A 14,159-nucleotide genomic window follows, 5' to 3' on the forward strand; every position below is an offset into this window, starting at 1 on the left:
ATTTCACTCAGCATAATGTCCTCCAGTTTCATCCATGTTATGAGATGCTTCACAGATTCATTGTTGTTCTTTCTCGTTGCATAGTACTCCGTTGTGTGTATGTACCATAGTTTGTTTATCCATTCATCTATTGATAGGCATCTAGGTTATTTCCATCGTTTTGCTATTGTGAACAATGCTGCCATGAACAAATATTTTTTAAAGGAATAAAATTTGTTAATATTGCAAATTAAGCCATCAGTGATATATTAAATAAATGCTCAAGTTGTATTGGTTTGTATCCCTAAAAGATCTTCTACTCCTAATATTGTTTCTTTTAACTCTCCATTCCTACCCCTCCCCAGACCCTGTCTCGATGGATTTACCTATTTTAGGTATTTTATATAAACCCATTGCCATCGAGTTGATTCTGACTCATAATGACCCTATAGGACAGAGCAGAACTGCCCATAGGGTTTCCAGGGAGAGACTGGTAGATTCGAACTGCTGACCTTTCGGTTAGCAGTGTAGGTAGGTATTTTCAATAAGTGACATCATACAATATTAGTCCTTTGTGTCTGACTTATTTCACTCAGTATGAGGTTTTCAAGGTTCCTCCAAGTCGTAGCGCATATCAGGACTTCTTTTCTCTTTATTTCTCCATGTATGTGAACACCGCGTTTTGTTTATCCATTTATCTGCTGATGGGCACTTGGATTGTTTCCACCCCAGTATCATTTCTTATCATTAGACAGTGCACAGTGAAGCTAGTGTGCTGGGGAGTGAGTAAGAGGACAGGCCTTGGAGATAACGAGACTTGAGTTCAAAATCCAAGTGATAAGCACCAATTACATACTCTGGGCCTCGGTTGCTTATCTATAAAATGGGGAAAATAATGGTCTTGAGGTTGTGAAGACGACGCAGTCCCCGGCACATAATAGCCCCTCACTAAGTGTTAGCTAGTCATTTCACAATGCAACTGGACTATAGAGTTCAACAGGCTTAAATTTTAATGAATTAACAGGTTCCTATCCATTCATTCATCATGAATTCCAGACCTAACAGGACCATGCACCCTATGAAACCATTCGTTTACCAAAGTTAATAAAGCTGGACCACTCTATCTAGTCCGTGAGAGAAACATGCAACAAATAATTGCAGCCCCATGTGCTTCTGTGCCAGAAGAAAGTTCAAAATTCATCTGGTCTCCAAAGAAGGGAGTGATCAGTTCTGCTTGGGTAGATCTGAGATTTCATAGAAGGGTGACCTCTCATTCGGGGTCTCAGAGGATGAGAAGGAGTTTCAGGGAGGAGAAAGGGAAGAGGGAGCCAGGAAGACAGTGTACCCTGAAGCAGTCATAACACAGGGCAGTGAATTGGCACAATTTCCTAACTCAGCAGGCTGGCATCATACAGTGAAACCTGCCGTGTTTCTCCTGGTCTCCCAAGCTTTCCACCTTGGACAAGGTGCAGCATTACCACTTTTCTCCCACTGTCCTTTAAGACTCCTACCTCGTAAACACCCAGGGGAGTTTTCCTTCTCTGACAGGTCTCCATCTTACACAGGTTCTGGCTTTCAAAGGTTTACTGTATTTTAGAAAGGTGAGTCCAGCAGGCTGACTAGGTTGGGAGGGGCCTCGGGGCAGAGCTGTCAGTTAAGAACCCGTTCTGACGGTGCAGATAGAGACCAGGAGGGTCTATGCTAAGGAGAATTATGGGGAGGAGGAGACGCAGGGAGGAGAATTTGCTGGGTTCCAGTGAGTCGATTCCAACTCATGGTGACCTCACATGACAGAGTACAACTGCCTCATAGGGTTTTCTTGACTGTAGAGAAGCAGATCACCAGATCTTTCTCCTACAGTGCCACTGGATGGGTTCAAACCGTTGTCCTTTTGGTTCTTAGCCAAGTGCTTAACCATGGCACCACCAGGGCTCCTTAAGAGAATTTTTGAAAAACCCATTGCTGTCTAGTCGAGGCCAACTCATAGCGACCCTACAAGACAGAGCAGAACTGCCCCATAGGGTTTCCAAGGAGCGGCTGGTGGATTCCAACTGCCCGACCTTTTGGTTAGCAGCCAAGCTCTTAACCACTGTGCCACCAGCACTCCGTGAGAATGTTAAGAAGGCTTAACTGAAGACATAGAGGCCCTGTGAAATTGTTTGAAGAGAATGAGAGCCGTATGGTGAAAAGGAAGGAAGAGGAGGACAAAAGGGAAAATTCTAGAGAAATAAACTTTTTTTTAACAAAGTATTTCTTTCTTTGCTTACGTGGGTCATTTACTGGGTGCTGGGAATGCAGGGGTGAAGGACCTAGTTCCAGCTTTCAAGGAACATGCCCAGTCTAATGGAGAACGTGAAACTGAAGCAATAATTATAAGACAGGGGTTTGAGTGCTTCACAGTGTATGCTGTGTTTTCACACAAATTACCACGTTAATATTCTCTCCACAGTTACCCCTAAGTTCACCCTTCAAGGTACTCCATGTTGGCTCTTTCAGCTGAGAAAATGGACTCAGAGAAATTGTCATTGTTGTTAGTTGCTGTCAAGTCGATTGTGACTCATGACGACCTCATGCATGCAGAGTAGAAACACTCCATAGGGTTTTCAAGGCTGTGGTCTTTTGCAAGCAGATTGCCAGGCCTGTCTTCCTAGGTGCCTCTGGGTGGGTTTGAACTGCAACCTTTTGGTCAGTAGCCCAGCACTTAACCATTTGTACCACCCGAGGACTCCCAGAGAGATTAAGATGGGGAAAGAAGTAGAAAGCGTTCACGGAGCTCAGAGAAAGGGCATGTCACTCATTCTGCAGAGGCAGAAAGGACTCCGGAAGAGGTGACGCTGGTGCTGAGTCTTGCAGGGTGAGTAGGAGTGGATCCAGCAATAAAGGTAGAGAAGGGTGCTTCAGGAAGAGGGTAAGAGGAAACCGGGATGGAGGCAGAGCGAGTGCATTTGGAGGGGCTGGAGGACACAGTGCAAGCCGTGACGTGGAAAGAACTGGGCTGGAGGGGTAACTAAAAGTCAGGTTGGGGCCTTGACAGGCAAAGCTGCAGGGTGTGGACTTGATTATGGCTGTGTGCTTTGTGGTTGTTGCTTTTCCTAAGTATTTAAACTGCAGGCAAAGCTTCCCCTTTCTCGGTGTACACAAAGATGATAAAAACTTCTTTTGAAGAATGAGAACTAATATTTATTGAATATATACCAGCTCCAAGGATGATCTTACTTAAACTCCTAGACAACCCTATAGAGTAGTAATTAGTAATAAAATCAAGTCGCTAGTACCCATGATGTGTGTGTGTGTGTAGATATGTATCCACCACCTGTCTGTCAGTTTGTCTTAGTGTGATGGCTTGCGTGTTGCTATGATGCTGGAAGCTATGCCACCAGCATTTCAAATATCAGCAGGGTCACCCATAGTGGACAGGTTTCAGTGGAGTTTCCAGACTAAGACAGATAGGAAAAAAGGGCTGGTGATCTCCTTCTGAAAATCAGCCAACGAAAACACTATGGATCACAACAGAATATTGTACGATACAGTCCTGGAAGATGAGCCCCCTAGGTTAAAAGGCACTCAGAATACACAGTGGCCACAAAAATGGACTCAAGCATACCAATGATCACAAAGATGGTGCAGGACTGGGCAACATTCATTCTATTGTGCATAAGGTTGCTATGAGTTGGAGCCTGCTTGATGGGAAACAACAGTTTATTGATGTGTGTATCTGCATATGTCTATGTGTATCTAGCTAGCTAGCTATCTAATCTCCAAGATCATATAATCCTAGCAGAGCCAGGATTCAATCCCATGCCAGTCTGGTTCCAAAGTCTGCGCTCTTCGCTTTCTAATCTCAGCACTATTCACAGTTTGGGATGGATATCTTTTGTTGTGGAGTGGCTGTCCTATACATTGGAGGGTGTTTAACAGCTCTCTGGCCTCTAACCACTTGAAGACAGTGGCACAGAAACACACAGAGTCATGACAATCAAAAATGTCTCCAGACCTTGCCACATGTCCCCTGGGGGGCAAAATCATCCCCAATGGAGAAACACTGCTTTAAACTATGCTCTCACTTACAATGTGAGGACAGACGTAAGACAAGTAGGCACATACTGGTAACCAAGGAAGAGCATCTGAATATTCTTGGTGAAGTACATCAGATACAAAATGTATGATGTTATATTTGTTAGGCTTAGGTTAATCTGAAGTGGAGAAACCTTCCCTGCCCCCTCCCTCCAAAAAATGGCTTAATCAAGGTGGAAGGTTCTATCTCTTTCATGTTATAGTACAGAGGTAGGCAGTCCAGAAAGCGGATGGCAGCTCTGTTCCACAAATTCCTCAAGGACTCAAGTTCCTTCCAGCTTTCCCCTCTGCCGTTCCCAGGGTGTGGTCTTCATCTCATTCAAGATGGAGCGTTAGCCATCGCAGCCACATTCCAAGTAACGGGATGGCCAACAGGTGAAGAGGAAGCACACCACACCTTCCAGCTGTCTCTTAAAGAAAGTGCCCTGAAGCTGTTACCTGACATTTTTTACTTACATCCCATTGTTCAGAATTTAGTCACATGACCACACTTAGTAACGAGGGAGCTTGGAAATGGAGTCTTTATTCTGGTGGCCATGGGTCCAGCTCAAAATGCTACCATTATGTAAAAAGGCAAGAATGGGATTAGGGAACAGCCAGCAGCTTCTGCTCCATGCGTCTATAAAAACCAAACCCATTGTAGTCGAGTCAATTCTGACTCATAGCAACACTATAGGACAGAGTAGAACTGCCCCATAGGGTTTCCAAGGAGTGGCTGGTGGATTCCAACTGTCGACATTCTGGTTAGCAGCCGAGCTCTTAACCACTGCGCCACCAGGGCTCCCCCATAAAGATTACAGCCTAGAAAACTCTATGGGGCAGTTCTACTCTGCCGCATAGAGTCACTATGAGTAAAAAATCTCCTCGACAGCTCTTAACAACAACAATAATTTCATCAAACTGCATGTTGTATCTCCAGGCACCAGTTCACTGTAACTTGGGGTTCAGCTCAATTTTCATTGTGTATTGGGCGTACTTGGCAAAAAATGAAAAGAATATGGGACCTCAAAAGATTTTCACAATCGTTCAGGGAATTCACACTAAAAAGAAAGTGTTTCTAATTCCACTGTGTCGTCACAGTCTAAAGAAAGGCTTTTGCGGTCCACCCACCCTGAGCAGTTGCCAGCAGCAAGCTCTAGAAAACTGCTGAAGGAGGAGGACCTGGAGAACCAGGGCGAGCAGGGGCTCTTTCTGTGATCCTGCCATCTCCTCTCTCCATCCCATCAGAGGAAACCACTTTTATCAACAGCGCCTTTCCTGTGAGCACCTTCAATGATAGTTTTGGCTTATACTCAGTGGTGTGACAGTAAATACTTTACAGCTGGCTTCTAAAAGAAAAGAAAAGAAAGAAATGTGTGCAGATGCATGCCTATTAAAAACTTTAATGATCTGAAGGATGCATAGCACACAATTTACAAATAATAATACTATTTATTGTAAATTCCATATAGTCAATTTATTGTCACAGAATGCTTTCATTGATTTTTGCCAAATGCCCTTGTAACTGTAGGCAACCTATAATTGTAATTCAACCGTGACTTGACAAATGGAGTTGCATCCTAATCCACTGTTTTCCCAATAAATGTACTGTCATTAAATCTGATATGTGATTTTCTGTGAAAGTATTTGTCATCCTTGTAGCAATTATATTCATTAAACTGAATTTTTTTCAGCTTCCACAGTAAATCAAGCTGAATTTGTAGCATTTGCTGATTTCTGTGGTGTAAATACTCTCTACAGCCAATTTTAAGCTACAAATGTCATTTCTGAGCGTAGCAATAAGAAGAAATGTTCAGTAGAACACCATTATATAATATTTCCACTATAAAAACCAAGAAAAACCAAACCAGTTGCTGTCGAGTCAATTCTGACTTATAGCTACCCAAAGAACAGAGTAGAACTGCCCCGTAGGGTTTCCAAGGAGCAGCTGGTGGATTCGAACTGCCAGCCTTTCAGTTAGCAGCCAAGCTCTTAACCACTGGCACCACCATACAGATACCAAAAAACCAAAACCAAACCCATTGCCATCAGGTCTATTCTGACTCTTAGCAACCCCACAGGATAGGGTAGAACTGCTCCCTAGGGTTTCCAAGGAGCGACTGGTGGATTCCAACTGCCAACATTTGCTTAGCAGCTGAATGCTTAATCACTGTACCACCAGGGCTCTGTACAGATACAACAAATGTAAATAACTTCAAGAGCATAGATAATAGCAAAATACAATAATATATTTAGGAAGTGATGAATTTTGAGTATTATCATCTTGGGCTGTGATATAATTTATTTAATATAATCTAATTTTTCATGATGGCTGTGTTTTAACAACTGGCTCACAAAATTCGGAAAAGTTTAATAATTGGCTGTCCAGGACTACTGCAAGCTCGCTCCAGCACACCACTGTATATGGCTATTACCAATATTTGGATTCTCCACTTACGTTAATGCGAGCATGGTTTCCAAAATCCTCTCTGAAGAGAAAATAGTTACACCTAATGAAATATTTCTACTCTTTTTTTTCTTCTGTCACATATACCCCTATATCCAACCCATAGAATTCAGTATCATCAATCATCAGTCATTAATATTCATTATATTCCTATGTGGTACACTGGACTGTGAGTCCCTGAAGGTCAGGGACTATGTTTCCTCAGCACCTAGCACAGTGCCAGATGCGGGTAACTGCCCAATAAATGTTTGCAGAACCAGTGGCCTATAATTATTGTGTAGTGTTCCATGTGACCACAAGTCTTCTTAGGGTGCATGACAATTTATCTTTCCTTTGATGTCTTTTATGGACAAACTGTCATGAAATTAAATATATGCATTTAATTGGGCCTGCAATAATTATTGTCTCCCTGTCCTACTTAGTTGTTAGGCCATGTTTGGCATTGTGGTGAAAGGAGCAGAATTGTCTGAATGTCACCCTGAGGTCTCAACTCTGGAAAGTCTGTCCCACAAGTTAGCTGGCATCAGCAGAAGAAACTGCATCCAAGCTCAGATTCCTGTGGAACCAGTAACTTCCCTTCTCTAGAAGGATGGTACACAACATCCTGTAGGCTTCAAAATCTCTAGGTGCTGGGCAGCTGACTTTCTCAGACAACTTCTGTCTATACTTAGCACCCTAAATCCAGACTGCCTGGTGCCAAGCAACCTGTGTATTCCTCCACTGACATGGCTACTTTCTCTTAATTGCCTTATGAAAAATGAGTTCCAAAGAATGGTGGGGTTGAACCCTTGGACTGTAGACCCACACTGAGGGCCCATCATGCCCTGGCCCCAGCACACCTCTGTGGGCTGATAAGAGACTTAGAGGACCAGTGCATTCTCTTCTCTCAATGATCTTGGCCTATGTTAGCTTTTCATTTCCACAATAAAGCCCATATTATAACCCAAACTGTATGACATTATAGAATTTGCACCAAACACAAATGGGACTCACTTGGTAGAACAGGTAAAGTCCCAGAAGGAACCCACCTTCAGGACAGTTACCTACTATGTTCTGCATTAAATTGACTGTAGGCAGGTAGTTCTAGGGGAAAAGCCTGCTACTAGGAATCAGGAAACCTGGAACACGGTAGTCCTCTAAATAGATGTGTGATCTGGAGACAAGATTTCTAGATCCCCTCTTCCACAAACAGCGTATCTCTGAATTTCCAGTAAACACTCAAACTGAACAACAAAAGACAATCAAACAAAACCCTAAGGTCCCCCTGGATGCCATGAAGTCCACTGAGTGACTGTGCTTTATGTCCGATGGTTTTTACTGGTAATTTCTTGTTGACGCCCTGGAGGTAACTGAGGGCACACCTGGGTTTGCCTATTTTTCACATATCTAGAACCTAAAAGGTAAGACTTTGTTCTGGGATCCCCTTAATCACATCAAAGTAAGTGTAACAGACTCATTCCTGCCAGATGTTGTGGCAAATGAGCACGTAACAAACAGGGCTCAGTTGGTGGAGGGTAAATCTTAGTTCACTGAAGGCTCTACAGACGATCCAACAAATAGAAAGAAGGCCCTCAGAAGATGCTAAATATATACACGAGCATACTTTGCCTTTTTAATTCTTTTCTGAGCATCATTGTGCAGTGAACATTTGTTGTTGTTGTAGGTGCTATCGAGTCAGTTCTGACTCACAGAGACCTTATACACAACAGAATGAAACACTGCCCAGGTCTGTGCCATCCTCACAATTGTTACTATGCTTGAGCCCATCATTGCAGACACTGTGTCAATCCATCTCTTTGAGGGTCTTCCTCTTTTTCACTGACCCTCTACTTTACCAAGCATGATGTCCTTCTCCAGGGACTGGTCCCTCCTGATAACGTGTCCAAAGCATGTGAGACTAAGTCTCACCATCCTCACTTCTAAGGAGCAATCTGGCTGTACTCCTTCCAGGACAGATAAGTTAGTTCTTCTGGATACATCAGACAGCAATAATCACTGCTTACCAAAAGGTCAGCAGTTCGAATTCAACAGCTGCTCCTTGGAAACCCTATGGGGCAGTTCTACTCTGTCCTGTTGGGTTGTTACGAGTCATAATCGACTCGACGGCAACAGATACAGATGGCTGAACTTGACAGCAGGACTATGACCGTTTGAAATACTGAGGCCAAGGTGTTTATCCTGTTCAAGGTCACAATAAGGGCACTAAGCAAAGAGGGCAAAATCCTTGGTCGTGAGGACACTGACTGTCAAAGGCCACATGGGCTACGAAATCTTCCCATCCTCAACAAACAAAACCCCAAATCACTCAGGTCATCCCAGTAGTTACTTAGAAAACACTAAATTGGGGTGGGAGGGGCAGTATACCTGTTTCAAGAATATCTTACGGGGATCTTGTACATATATGTGTGAAGAACTTTTGAGTCATACACAGGGGAATCATAATCCATACTCATCATCATAATTTTTGTAACCAGCAAAGTGATCCCTTTTCAAATTGCCTAGGGATCTTTAGAGTTGAAAGTTAGGAATCCAAGACATCACTATCATTACTTCTTTCTACTAATGACATTTTTTTCTGTGTTGGAACTCATATGGCTGGTTGAGACAATCGAGTCGTTACCAGAAGTACAAAGAACACCCAGACAGACTCAAGAGCATGCAAGCCTAGGCTTCTGACACATACCTCTACTGTTTCTAGCCCTGCTCAGGTATTTCGTTATTTTTTTTTTTTAACATGGGGGGTGGGGTGGGAAGGTCAGGGAAAAGAGCAGTCATTCATAACCACAGAAGCTGACTACAATAAATACTGTCAAAAATATTTACGCAATATTGACATTAATTGTGATGGAGGAGTTTGGCTACAGTTTCTGTTTATGCTCGCAAGTATTTTACGTGCATTACTACCTGAACACCAAAGCTCTGTGTGAAAGGCTGATGGTCACTGCAAAACCCAGACATTAGTAGCTTGGTTTTGATGGAAACATCTGACTTCAATATATTTTCAATGACATATTTACCCATTGCACATGTACCTGGCACTGCTGTTTCCATACAATAAGTGACTAGTTTCATGCTGGACAACATTATAACATAAAGACATTCCTATGATATAATAGTAGTGAATATAATATGCTATAATAGTAAGTGAATAAAGAAGGCAGCCTGCACACACATGCAAGGTTCACTTCCGTTTGACAAATACCTATAGCATTTCTAGCCAACAGCGATTCCTATCATTATTTCAAGCTCTGAAACTGGGTCATCTTGTTCCCATAAAAAAAAAAAATTCCAGTGTATTTTCTCAAGGTTGGTGTAATTGGGTTTGTTTGTTTTTTTTTTTAACTCTTTCATCTAGCATATAATAATTGTAAGGAATCCTGGTGGTGCAATGATTAAGCACTCGGCCGCTCACAGAAAGGTTGGCAATTAAAACCCAGCCAGCACCTCCGCTGGAGAAAGACCTGGCAATCTAGTCCTGTAAAGATTACAGCCTAGAAAACCCTATGGGGCAGTTCTACTGTGTTCACATGGGGTTATACCCAGCAACAACAATATAACTGTAGAAGCTATACTTATCTTTAGGGATATAAGGTCATTCTTAGAGAGATTTGAAAACCACCCAGTGTGGAGCATCTGAGAATTTTAAATATATTCATGTTGGGAGTTCTTAGTATTCAAACCTAAAGCATAAGTAAATAGCTTCACGCTGGACAATATTACACTGATTACCAAACTCCAAATTAACATTCACGTTCCGCTTCTAAGATGACACACCTGCTTTTGCTTACCAGTGACTCTGATTTCTTTAGTAACTACAAATTGGCAGATTATGCCCTGCATAGTCATTGAATTTCAGTGTTTTGAAGCCAGCCTACCTGTGTTTCAACAACCTTGTCAGGGTTTCTGGATCTAATCATCAAATCATAGTGGCAAATGCAAAAAAGAGCAAAGCACAGTGATTTAAGAGTCTATAATCTAGTTGGCACAATACAACAGATGTACATTAAAAGTTAAATTACAAGAAAGTATTTATAATTTCATTTAGCATTCTAAGACAATACTAGAAGAAATGGCAATAATTGGAGTATGATTCATTAAAAGGATTCAAATGCAGATCTGTCTGGCTCCAAATGCTGTTCTCTCTGCTACTTCGCCCTTTACAGAAAGGTCTGCCAACCTTGCACCATCTACTAACCTTCTCAGAATTCGTCTTTTGATGAAATCTATCCAAAAGGCCCAGCTGCCTTTCACACAGAATGGACATAAGGCACCTGTGAAGTGAGGAGATCTTGATACAAGACTTGGGGGGTGCTCTGTCAAAAGGACTCTAGCACGTTCCTCCCCAGCAGGAACAGCATCTCATATCATCTGTTGTTGTGGGACATTAAAGGGACTCACTAAATTAATTGATAATGAAAATGATAGCAACGATCAGATTTCCTAAATGCCTGCCGTCTATGTCTTGTGGGCTATGGAAGCACAGGTTGGCTTGCTTAATTCCTTTCTCTAAAGGACAGCACTCTGGAAAGCTCTACCTTCAGCCACACCCAGTGTACCGGTCAGGTTAACTTGGTAAAACAGATGTTGTGCTCTGTGTTCCACACGCGGTGAGTCTTATTTCAGGGATGAGGGGAGCACTGAAATAGTAGTACTGTAAAGCAGTGGTTCTCTCTAAGTGTGCTCTGGAGATCAGCAGCATGGGAACTTGCTGTTGTTCTTGTTATTAAGTGACATCAAGTTGATTCCAATTCATAGCGACTCTATAGGACAGAGTAGAACTGCCCCATAGGGTTTTCTAGGCTGTAATCTTCATGGGAACAGACATCAAGTCTTTCTCCGGGGAGGCACTGGGTGGGTTCGAACTGCCAGCCTTTCAGTTAGCAACCAAGAGCTTAACCATTGGGTCACCGGGGTTCCTTGAGAACTTGTTAGAAATGCAAATTTGGGGGCCCCATCCTAGACTTACTGAATCAGATGCTGTAGGGGTGGGGCTTTGCAATCTGTGCTTTCACAGACCTTTGAGTCCTTCTGACGCAGCTAAAGTTTGAGAACCACTGCTGTAGAGCTTCCTAGAAAGATGTTATACATCTTACATCTGCCTACAACTGTCTCCCAAATCTCATGAGCTTGCCTCTCTTTGGCAAACTCCAACCCAGAACCATACAGGGGAATGGGAGTGTGAGAAATATATTTCCCAGCTTCCCCTCTTTAGAATTCTTAGACAGGGATGTAGTAATGCCAAACAGACAAACCAGCACACCTGGTGAATACAAACTTGTGACAGAAACATCTCAGCAGTTCTGGCCATAGGCATAATTGATCCCCTAGCAGACTCCAGGAAGGCTTCTCTGTCTACAAGACTCTCCCTCTGTAACCTTACCATTGTTGTTGTTGTTGTTGTTAGGTGTCATCGAGTTGGTTCTGACTCATAACGACCCCATGTACAACAGAACAAACACGGCCCAGGCCTCCGCCATCCTCATAATCATTGTTATGCTTGAGCCCATTGTTGCAACCACTGTGTTAATCCATCTCGTTGAGGGTCTTCCTCTCTTTCACTGACCCTATACTTTACCAAGCATGACATTCTTCTCCAGAGACTGGTCCCTCCTGATAACATCTCCAAAGCATTTGAGACGAAGTTTCACCATCCTTGCTTCTAAACAGCATTCTGGCTGTACTTCCAAGACAAATCTGTTTGTTCTTTTGGCAGTCCACAGTATATTCAATATTCTTCACTAACACTGTAAACCAAAGGCATCAATTCTTCTTTGGTCTTCCTTATTCATTGTCCAGCTTTCACATGCATATGAGGTAATTGAAAACACCATGGCTTGGGTCAGGGGCACCTTAGTCCTCAAAGTGACATTTTTGCTTTTTAACACTTCAAAGAGGTCTTTTGCAGCAGATTTGCTCAATGCAATGTGTTGTTTGATTTCTTAACTGCTGCTTCCATGGGCATTGATTGTTGATCCTAGTAAAATGAAATTCTTGACAACTTCCATCTTTTCTCCATTTATCATGATGTAGCTTATTGGTCCAGTTGTGAAGATTTTTGTTTTCTTTATGTTGAGATGTAATCCATACTGAAGGCTGTAGTCTTTGATCTTCATCAGTAAGTGCTTCAAGTCCTCTTCACTTTCAGCAAGCAAGGTTGTGTCATCTGTATATTGAGGGTTGTTAATGAGCCTTCCTCCAATTCTGATGCCCCCTTCTTCATATAGTCCAACTTCTCTAATAATTTGCTCAGCATACGGAATGAATAAGTATGGTGAAAGGACGCAACCCTGACGCACACCTTTCTTGATTTTAAGCCATGCAGTATCCCCTTGTTCTGTTTGAACGACTGCCTCTTGATCTATGTACAGGTTCCTCATGAGCACAATTAAGTGTTCTGGAATTCCCATTCTTCACAATGTTACCCATAATTTGTTATGATCCACACAGTCGAATGCCTTTGCGTAGCCAATAAAACACAGATTGACATCTTTCTGGTGTTCTCTGCTTTTAGCCAGGATCCATCGGACATCAGCAACAATATCCCTGGTTCCAGGTCCCCTTTTGACTCCAGCTTGAATTTCTGGCACTTCCCTGTTGATGTACTGCTGGAACCACTTTTGAATGATCTTCAGCAAAATTTTACTTGTGTGTGATATTAATGATATTGTTTATTAATTTCCACATTCTGTTGGATCACCTTTATTTGGAATAGGCATAAATATGGATTGCTTCCAGTCGGTTGGCCAGGTAGTTGTCTTCCAGATTTCTTGGCATAGAGTGGTGAGCACTTCCAGCACTGCATCTGTTTGCTGAAACATCTCAATTGGTATTCAATCGATTCCTGGAGCCTTGTTTTTCGCCAATATCTTCAGTGAAGCTTGGACCTCTTCCTTCAGTACTATCGGTTCATGATCATATGCCATCTCCTGAAATGATTGAACGTCGACCAATTCCTTTTGTCTTTTGGCTCTTTGTATTCCTTCCATTTTCTTTTGATGCCTCCTGCATCATTCAGTATTTTGCCCATAGAATCCTTCAAGATTGCAACTCGAGGCTTGAATTTTTTCTTCAGTTCTTTCAGCTTGAGGAATGCCGAGGATGTTCTTCCCTTTGGGTTTTCTAACTCCAGGTCTTTGCACATGTCATTATAATACTTTACTTTGTCTTCTCAAGCTGCCCTTTGAAATCTTCTGTTCAGTGCTTCAAAGTCTACCATTAGTGATATCTTTCTGAGGGCATTCTATTGCCTTGGTTTGCTTTTGTAAATATGTATGGCCCAAGGCTCTTAAGAGCTGGACTCTATGCCCAAGAAAGTTATTTTTACTCCTGGAAGGCCACAACACTTCTCCTTCATGTGAGAGCTTTGCATCAAGAAGTCTTTGAGACATAAGTAGGAAGTACTCAAGTAATTCTAAGGGTGGATAGAACTGGAGCCAAAATAATTAATAGAAGACTGAAGAGAGTGAAGGGAGGGTGAATACGTAACGGACGGCTAACACTCTAGCTCATCTCTGCTCTTTTTAATAAAAAAAAAAAGTTAAATAAAAATATCCCCAGAATAGATTTATACCAGGTATGCAGGGATGGTTCAACATTAGAAAAACAATCAACGTAATCCATCACATAAATAAAACAAAAGACAAGAACCACATGATCTTAT

This window comes from Trichechus manatus, unplaced genomic scaffold (genome assembly GCF_000243295.1).
Source record: "Trichechus manatus latirostris isolate Lorelei unplaced genomic scaffold, TriManLat1.0 scaffold00153, whole genome shotgun sequence".
Classification (NCBI taxonomy): Eukaryota; Metazoa; Chordata; class Mammalia; order Sirenia; family Trichechidae; genus Trichechus; species Trichechus manatus.